This window comes from Musca domestica, unplaced genomic scaffold, assembly GCF_030504385.1.
Source record: "Musca domestica strain aabys unplaced genomic scaffold, Musca_domestica.polishedcontigs.V.1.1 60, whole genome shotgun sequence".
NCBI classification, from domain to species: Eukaryota; Metazoa; Arthropoda; class Insecta; order Diptera; family Muscidae; genus Musca; species Musca domestica.
This window is the reverse complement of record NW_026712364.1, coordinates 3817006-3827989: the sequence shown is the minus strand read 5'-3', so window position 1 is coordinate 3827989 and position 10984 is coordinate 3817006.

Genomic DNA, 10984 nt, shown 5'->3' with positions numbered 1-10984 from the left:
AATGTTCGCTATAATTATTCAAGAATTAGTAAGTACAAAAAATTGTCATTGGATGAAGGGTTAGAGCTGCAATTTCGAAATGTTATATTGAGGTTTCTGTTCGTGTCTGGGATTGAGATTTGGCGGTGGTTTGGAAATGCGTCCTATATTTGTATGAAAATTACAAAGTGAAACTAAATTTGGTATTGGGTGAAGGTGAAGGTGTTTGAATTGAGATTTGGAACGGTATTGCATATGGGTATTAACATTATGCCAAAAAACCAAATGTTAATAAATTTGGTTCTAAGTGAATGTACAGAGCTGGAATACCGAAATTGGACAGAAATAACAAATCCGATGAAAAACATATGTGGAAGCTATATCTATATCTAGATCGATTTTCACCAAGGATCAAGTTGATATAATGTGTCAAACTTTATCCCATTGGGCTAATATATAAATCGGACGAGAATTTATCTAACATCGGAACGATTATCACGGTTATGATTCGTCCTTACGCAAAACAAATGGCTTATGCACAATTTAATCTAAATCGAGCAATAAATGCGGCCTGTACTTTGTTTACAAAAATACCTGAACAGACGAAGTGATGGACATGCATAAACCCCTGATTCCGATCGAAAGGTCTTACATTCTACACATTACATATAGGGTATAAAAATAAATCAAATTAAAAAAAAGTAAACAAATGCTATAGTCGCTTATTTCCAAATCCATTTTGAAAGATTTCGCTTTTGAAATTATGTCACGCCATTTTACCACTAAATATAATCCAATGGTCATCCAAAATGCTAGAATTCTTCCCTGTCCTTTACTCTCTTCTCAGGCGTGTCGATTGGCTTCAATTATATGATCAGGAAATTGCTTCTGTTTTTGGTTCATATATTTCTATAATCTACGAAAACAAAAGGCCTCTCTGTATCTCCAAGTTTAGACCCATCTATATGATTTGCTTGTATACGATATTTGGATATATTCGTCAACGAAATCAGCACAAAAGAGCCAGAAGTTCGAATTTTTGGTGTATTTTGGATATCGCCTGTAAGCAATGTTGGTATTTTTTCACACAACATTAGTGGTCCATTGTACCCGCTGTCCTAAACTCTAACTTTATGCGAGATTTCGTGTCCTATGGTTTCTATTTCTGACCTTTATAACGGCTTCAAAATCAAGAAAATTTTTTAGGCGTTGGTCCATTTCAACCCCTAATATATTGCGGACATCTACGAAAACAATAGGCCTAGCCCTTCGGAGCACAACCCTACCCTTGTGAAAATTTTCGTGAGGATCGGACGATAATTCAAAAACTTATATAATATCCCCAACCTGTGTTGTAAGGTGAAAAAATAGTACAAAATATTATAAGTCAAATTGAAAAAATTGCATGCGATAAAAATATGAAAAAATAAAAAAATGTCACAAAATACTACAAGATCTATATTATCATCATTATTGGCACATTTTTCTGAGATTTTTTTAGATTTTATACTTTTGTGTTAAGAGGGCATTCTGAATTGACAAAATTTGTCAAAATCGGTCCAGCCATTCTTGATATAAGCTAAGATATATAAGCTCTAAGATATAAGCATTCTAACTAACATCCCCCTTCCTATGTGTATATACATTGTATATATTTCGCTATATATATCCGATATATTTACTATCGGCATCTACGTAACAGTCAGAATTGACCTGTTCGTCTATTTGTGATTTCGCAGGGCTTAATAATATTCGCGGTTGAATGGAAATTTTGACTTTTATTTAACATAAATGTTATGATCTATTTCACCAACTAAATATTTCCCGATGACCATCAAAATTGGAAAGCTTCTGTCCAGTCCAAAGCTCTAGCCCCATGCTAACTTTCGCGTCGTTTGGTCTATAATTGCGACCTGTAGAGCAGCTACAAAATCAGGAAATTTTTCAGTTGGTCCATTTCAACCCCTAGATATTATGTGATCATCTCCAAAAGCAATAGCGTTCTATTTCGGCACTTTCCCACCTTAATTCTAAATTTCGTGAAGATCGGGCCGTAATTGCGACTTGTAGAGTGATTACAATTAACATGGACAGACGGACGGACGGACATTCACAGCTAGATCGACTCAGCTCGACGAGATAGGAAGATCCATATACTTTCCTATGTGGGACACCAAAATTTCGAGGTGTTACATAATTTTTGGCCCAATCAAACCTATAATACGACCAACACATAGTGTTGAAGGGTATAAAAATTAAGTTCGGCCGGACCGAATTTTCAATACCATCCATCTTAGGGCAAAGGAAGTCCTGACAGAAAAACATTATCTAAAACTCACTCTTTATTCGTATACTAAAATAAAATGTTGAACTATTCTGCTATCTCTGATCCCTGTTTACGCAAACTATTGCATGTGAATTCAATAATAAAATTGTACCATCATTGGTAAAAATTAACGCATCACTGTGTCTGATTCGAAGGTATCTTTATTTGTCCCTGTGATCATTTACACACGTTTATGGCTTAATTTTAAGATATATATCCACAGTTTATTTTTGCGTTGCTTTTTTTTTGTTGGTTCTCTCTACTTATTTGTGTATGTAAATGGGTCATAATTTTAATGCTTGTTTTAAAGAAATAAAGACAACAAGACATTCAACAACGATTCGTGCACATGCGAATGTTAATTCAAATAATATGCAAATATGTATGTGTGTGTATGAGTGAGTGAGTTGTTGCTGGTGGTGATGGTGGTGGTAGAACACTTACTGAATGAAATTCTCGTGTATTTTGTCCATGTTTCCGGTTTCCCATCACTTCACAAGACAATAAAGTACTTATGACAACTTAACACAGAGCAACCACTTGGTTAAAAATAATGAATTGTACATAAACATTGGGGTGGAGTGATTAGTGAGTTGATATTATCTTAATTAGGTGTTGCTCGGTTTATATAGAAGGACATACGGTGCTTTGGCAATCGGGAAAGGTGAAATATTCCCATATATGTCAAGGATAAATGATTTTTGGCAAATTTCAGTCCTTCCATTTTATGAGTTTTTAACTCTTTAATTTTGTCCATCTTTCTAGAAAAGAGCCATAAACATGCGAACCAATAGCGGAACCAGACCAGGAATTTCCAAAATTTCTAGTGAATCTGGTATTCTATTCCTCCCCAATATACATTTTTATGCTTATTGTCAACCGCTACTACTAACATTTGCAACCTCTTGTATCCGCATATGGCACAAGTAGATGATACACTCACACACACACCCTCTCATATTTATATATATTTTTCAGAATATAAAATATTTTTGTTTGTTATGTAAATAGTGTACAACAACAAACACACACACACACACATACACACATATAAACCATAAGAAGCTAAATCTAGCATATCCTTTTCGGTTAGGAAAGATGCAATTTGTTAAGTAGATTTTAGCGGTTTTATATGAAGGTGTAAAACATTTTTATTTATCTTTTTTTGTTTTGTTTTTGTTTTTATTTTCGTTTCATTTCATACGAGTTTCGTATTGTTATGCAAATATATACAGAAATTTATTTTCATTTTATTAGTTGAGAACACTTTGCGAGCGTATGTAAATTCTGTTGATAATATCAAGGGGTTAGTTATGACAATTTGTTGGCCATGGTGTGAGGGTTTGGAAAATGAGTTTGACATAAAATCGGGTTGAATAATTCATTTCACTGTACACTAATTATAAATAAGAATAAATTTTATTTAAACAGATATACAGGGTGAGATGAAAAAAACTGCAACCAACTTCAGACTGTTGTCATTTCTTAGGCACTCGTCCGACAGCTGTTAAAATTATTCCAGACACAGCTCGTTATATTGCTTACAAGCGTATAAAAAGATTTTGGTGAGAAATTTCCAGAAAAATAAAATTTATTCGAGATGGAATTTAAGCGTGATAATGTGATTCCTTTATATTTGGCTGAAAACTACAAGGGGCTATCGTTAGAGAACATCAGCATTTAAATGTGGATAAGTCTTTTGTGTCTCGTACTATCGCTCGTTACTCTGATATTGGCAGAGAATCCCGACGTCAAGGAAGTGCACGGAAGAAAACATCAACATCAGCGGAAATGGTTCGAAAAGTAAAAAAGCGACTTGATCGAAACCTGCGTCGCAGTGGCTCGCGAGCTAAACATATCGCAATATTCCATTCGGCAAATATTGAAAAATGAGCTCGGGCTAGCCATTGAAATTCCAAAAAGTTTAAAAACTTATAACGCAACAGAAAGAAAATAGACTCGAAAGATCTGAATAGCTGCATCGCTTGGCCGAAAGTGGTGAACTGCCGAATTTGGTTTTCTCCGATGAAAAAACATTCGTTGTTCAGCAGTTTGTAAACAAACAACATGATCGTGTTTAATTGCCAAGGAGGTCAGCTGAAAATGTGCACCTTCGATTGGCCACCAAAACTCAAGCGCCGGCCATGGCGATGGTGTGGGCCGCCATAACAGCCGATGGTCGCTCTCCGCTCGTTTTAATCGACTGTGGCATCGGAATAAATGCCGAATATTAATCCGAAAATATTCTAGACGGTGCAAACATTTTGGCCGCAGATCTTGGACATTCCAACAGGACTCAGCAACTTGGCACTCAACACGCGCCACCCAAGAATGGTTACAAAATGAGGTTCTTCGCTTCATTTCCAGGGCACAATGGCCAAATCTCAGGATACCAATCTGTTAGACTATTGTTTCTGGAGTATTTTGGAAAGCAAAGGGCGGCACTGAAAAATACCAAAGTGTAGACCCCCTCAAGCAAGCGCTTCGCCTGGAATTGGCCAAAATACCGCAGAGCAAAATGCGGCTAGCGTGTGTTGGTTTCATGTGCAGTTTGGAATCCGTAATTCGTGCCAAGGGTGACCAATTCGAAGAAATCTAAGCTTATTCTAAAATTTGATGCTATTTCCGATTTTATTTTTGCTTTCATTCAATAAAATAAAATAAAAATGTTAAAATTATGGGGTTTGACTTTATTGTCCCAATCGTAGCCGTAACAATCAAAAAAAAAAAAAAGATTATGGGGCTTGGCTTTATTGCAGTTTTTTATCTCACCCTGTATGGGAGCATTATTCAAATCGTGGCCGTTCTCGGTTCAATTTGGCAAAGGTATCTTGTACAAAATGTCATTGTTGTCGAATGCATATTACGCATGTGCGGGATTGAAACCCCCAGTCGGATGAAATGGGGTATAGCTATGTTTAAACCGATTTTATCCAAATTTGATTTACTTGCTTCTAGACTGAATTCGGTAGGATGTACCAAAATTCAGGCCATTTGGCCATTTATTGGCCATTTTGGTGCACAATTAACCCAAAATCGTATGAAGATATATGGGAGCTATGTTTAAATCTGATCCGATTATCAACAATTTCAATAGGGTTAGTGCTTGGGTCAAAAAGTTCACCTCAAGCGGATAATAAATGCGACTTCCGTCCATCGGACGGACAGATGGACTAACATGCATAAATCAACTCAGAATATATATCTGTGAAGATCCTCAAAAGTAACTCTGGGTCTATCTCGCTTCATTCTCCTTGTCACAAACAAACGCACAAAGACATAATACCCCTACCACTATGTGTGGTGGAGGGTATAAAAATTTCAAGATTGTAGCTTCAGCCACTTCGTATTGGAATCGGGATGATAACTTTGAAAATGCCGACACACATTTCTTTTTAGCTCTTTTTTCATAATCTTGGAAAAAGTTCTACAGTCTTATATAAAAACAAGTAAGCAAAGGCTACAGTCGAGCGGGGCCGACCGTTGAATACCCTACAACACTATAATAAACCATACAGTTTATATAGGCGAGATACTCGAAAGAACTCCACAAGATATTGTGACAAATAATAAAAGAAAACCATCATGTTTCGTTCTCTAATTTTCGGATAATAGCAACTTAAACGAATTTGCTCATTTCCAATTTATTGGTAGATGTCGCTGGAATGGACATTTTCGTATTTAGTCTACAAAAGTTGGCAAACTATTGCACACATTAAATATTTTTGGATGGCCATCCGAAACTGCTTGGCTTTTGCAATGTGCGGTAACCCCCATTCAAATGTGCGTGAGGATCGGGCGATAATTACGACCTGCTGACATTTTTGCAGTTTTTTGGTCCATTTCAACCCCTAAATATATAGCGATCATCTCCAAAAAGAGTAGGCATCTATTCTGACACTCACCTTATCCCCATCCAAAATTTCGTAAGGATCGGGCCATAAATGCGGTCTGTATATGATATCCTGATATCCTAACTACTTAGTTTTGTTAGCTGTAGAAATATTACCAAATGTTTAATTCAAAATGAAAATATGACAAAATTGAAAAAATATGAGAAAATGTTACAAAATCAATATTTTCATCTTTAGAGAGACATTTGTATGCAATTTTTTTAGACGTTTTTTCTTTCCTGCCAAGAGGCTATTCTGAATTAATGAGAACTGTCGAAATCAGTTCATCCGTTCTCGACATATAAGAGATCTTTCAAACATATCGTCTTTGATAGACATATATATCGCACATATTTTGCTATATATCCGATTTGTTGGATGTTAACATCAATGTAAAGGTCAGAAGTAACTTTGTCATGACTTTGTGATTTCGCCGGGATTTAAAATATTCACGGTTTAATGAAAAATTTTGAATTTTTTTGCAACACAAAAGACATGGTCTATTTTACCCGCTAAATATTATCCGATGACCACCCAAATTGGTAGGCTTCTTCCCCGCCCTAAACTCTAGCTACATGCGAAATTCCGCGTCGATTGGTCTATAATTGCGACCTGTATAGCTTCTGCAAAATCTGACATTTTTTCAGTATTTGGTCCATTTCAACCCGTAAACATTTGGCGATCATCTCCAAAAGAAATAGGCTTCTATTCTGACCCAAACCCCATCTTCGTGCAAAATTTCGTAAGGATCGGGCCATAATTGCGACCTGTAGCGTGATTACAACTTAACATGGACAGACGGACGGACGGACATACATAGCTAGATCGACTCAGATCGGCGAGATAGGAAGATCCATATATACTTTCCTATGTGGGAAACCAATATTTCGAGGTGTTACATAATTTTTGGCCCAATCAAACTTATAATACCCCCAACACATAGTATTGTAGAGTATAACTATTGCGTAAAAATTTGACCAAACTTGAAGTACTAGTACTAGCGACCTCATAGTATAAAAAACACTTTTATGAAATTCACTTTGTTCTCCCGTTGCTGAAAACCAATCAGCCTTAAAGCTTTCGCCATTGCCACCAGTCGCTATATTGAACTTTTACTACGTCATAATAATCATGAGCGGTAATAGAAAACTCACTTACTGTGACATTATGCTCACCTATTTATTGAGTTTTCAATTTTATTGCGTATGAAAAGAAAACAGAATTCTGCGTATTATTGGATTATTATTGCCGTATATTTCATGTTTTTATTGACTGACATAACTGCTGCTGCTGTTGGTTGGATGACTGGCTGGTATATCCGAAATGAAATTTGAGCTTGAGGTTCAAAGGATGGACTTTGGGTTACACATAAACTTTTCTCATTTTTAGTTTTGCCAATAAATGTCATGTTCTTTCGAGATATTCTATGAGTGAGAGATAGAAGAGCAAAACTTTCTCGTTGATATCTATTGGCAAACTCAAACATACACAGACAGAGCAGGATAGCACCCTTCCCCCGCCCCTAACCAAATACCATTGACACTGGTTCGTGAACTGAAGTGGCACAAATAACCAGAACATCGATACAATTTCTTCAACATCCTCTGTTGCTGTTGTTGTCGTTGCTGCTGCTGCTGCTGATGATACCAGTGGTGATAATGATGATACCATTGACGTTTCTATAAATACTTATTGCTCTCAAGTTGTTGGCTATTATTGGATAACTTTACTAATGATTGAGTAGAAAATTTTAAAGTTTGTCATAGTTTCTTGTTTTGTTTGGTTTGGTTCGTCGACAGATTGGAAAATCGTAAACCTAAGTTGGGGATTGTAAACACAAGCAATGCCATTAACGCTTGGATGTTCGCAGGAACTTTTGAAATAATCCACAGGGATTAATGTAAACATAATGTAAATTTAAAAATAACATTAAAATTTTAAAGAACATTAATAATTAGTTATTTTACGAAAATAATTGTAAATAAGGAATTAATATTTTTTGGTAAGTAGCTATTTGTCACCGGCCCTATTTAAAACAAAGGGTAATTAAAACTTAACTAGGGAGAGATTTACAAGAAATGTAAAATCTGCTAAAATCTAAAAAAAAAAAACAAATAAAAAAGCAGTAAGCTTGGCCGGGCCGAACTATGAATACCCTCCTCCTTAGAGTAAGGAGAAAACATTAGAGCCCTTCATGACCCACATATACCAATTTTTAGACATATTCATGGGAGGTACCGTTATAAGGGGCCTAAACATGCAATGTTTCGCCAAAGGAGCTAGAACCCATTATGACCTACAAATACAAATTTTCAGACAAATCCGTGAAAAAATGTGGCAAAAATCATCAAAAACCGAATATCGGGAGGTACCGTTATATGGTGACTATACCAAAACGTGGACATAATTACAATGATTCGCCACACGAACTGGGACCCATTATGACCTACAACTACCAATTTTCAGAAAAATTCGTGAAAAAATGCGTCAAAAATCATCAAAATACCGAATATCGGGAGGTACCGTTATGTGGACGCTATACCAAAGCGTGGAGCTATACATACAATGTTTCGGCGCACGAACTAGGACCCATCATGACCTACAAATACCAATTTTCAGACTAATCCGTGAAAAAATGTGGTAAAAATCATCAAAATACCGAATATCGGGAGGTAGGAGATTTTCAATACCAACCATCCCAGACACAATACAAATTGCACTGCTAAATTTTGGAGCTCTACGTCAAATAATGTGGGCTGTATCGTGATTTCAACAGACAGACGGACAGACAGACAGACGGACATTGTTAAGTCGACTTAGAATTTTATGCTGATTATGAATATATATACTTTATGGGGTCTACGACGAATATTTAAGGATGCTACAAACGGAATGACACAGTTAATATACCCTCCTTTCCAAGGTTAGGGCTATAATAATTCGTATACAATGCGTGAACCTTTGAGAAGAATATTTTTTTGCAAATTCGTATTAAAAAGTGCGAAAGTACCAGCGATATTGAACCTCTGAGAACAATAACACTAATTCTAAATCCTCATGGTATAGGCAAACATCCAGTATCAGCACATGTATACTAATAACAACTAAAATTCAAAAAATCATTAAAGAAACAATTTCGCACGTATAATTTGTAAAATTTTTGGTAGAGGATAATATTTGAGCAACAGAATAAGTTTGTGCGTACGTGCAGATTATATGTAACAGTTTAACAAATGCTACACATTTGAATTTACAATTGTTGCTAATTATAACCTGTGATCAAAGGATAAAAGTTGGACGTGCGACTACATGATACCCTTCACCACAATGCATATTTAGAAATCTATACAGGGTGAGATTAAAAAGACTGCAAACAATTTAAGATTGCTGTCATTTCTAAGTCACTCGTCCGACAACTGTTAAAATAATTCCCCTGACAGCTCATTATATTGTTTACAAGCGTACAAAAGTATTTTGCTGATAATTTTCCAGAAAAAAAGTTATTCGTGATGGAATTCAAGCGAGATAGTGTGATTTCTTTATATTTAGCTGGAAAAACTCAAGTGACTATCGTTAGAACACTCCAGCTTTTAAATGTAAATAAATATTTTGTGTCACGTACCATCGCTCGTTACCGTGATACTGGTAGCGTAGCCCGACTTCAAGGAAGTGGACAGAAGAAAACAGCAATATCGGCAGAAAAGGTTCGAAAAGTAAAGTAGCGACTTGATCGAAACATATCGCAATATTCAATTCGGCAAATATTGATAAATGAGTTCGGGATAAAGCCATTGAAATTCCAAAGAGTGCAATAACTTACGCCGCAACAGAAAGAAAATAGACTCAAAAGAGCTAAAGAGTTGCTTCGCTTGGCCGAAAGTGGTGAACTGCCGGATTTGATTTTCTCAGATGAGAAAACATTCGATGTCCAGCAGTTTGTAAACAAACAAAATGATCGTGATTACGTGTATTAAAGCCTTGGGCACTCAAATATTTTGGCCGCAGACCTTGGACATTCCAACAGGACTCAGGACTCCCATTGCACTCAGCATGCGCCACACAAAAATGGTTACAAAATGAGGTCCTTCGCTTCATTTCCAGCACACAATGGCCACCAAAATCTCCGGATACCAATACGTTGGACTATTGTGTCTGGAGTATTTTGGAAAGCAAGGTTGGCACTAAACAATACTGAAGTGTCGATCACCTCAAGCAAGCGGTTCGCCGGGAATTGGACAAAATACCACAGAGCAGCATTCGGGCAGTGTGAGACTGTTTCATTGGCCGTTAGAAGGCAATAATTCAAGCCAAATTATTATTCTAAAATTGTATGCTATTTCCGACGTTTTTACCAGCTAAATATTTTCCAATGACCATCCAATACGCTGGACTGCATTATTGTCCCATACTCTACCTCATATAGTTGGGAACTTTGGGGTGACTTGTTTTTGGCCCATTTCACACCCTAAAAATTATGCGAACATCTTCTTAAACTACTGGCGTCTATTCTGATCCTAAGCCTACCACCATTCCAAGACTGCGATCTGGGTTGTAAGGTAAAAAATGTTATACAAAATTGTTATCTAAATTTTATTATTTTTTGCCAAAAGTCCATTTTGAAATGGTGAGAAATATCAAAATCCGTTCAGTCGTTCTTGAGTTATTAGAGGTCTAACAATCTCATTTACAGCGATAATATGCGAAATGTCGAATTTTCGGAATTTTCAGGTTTTGCAAATGTTAGCTTCCTATCAGACGTAGTTTGGACGGATGGGTGATCATGGCT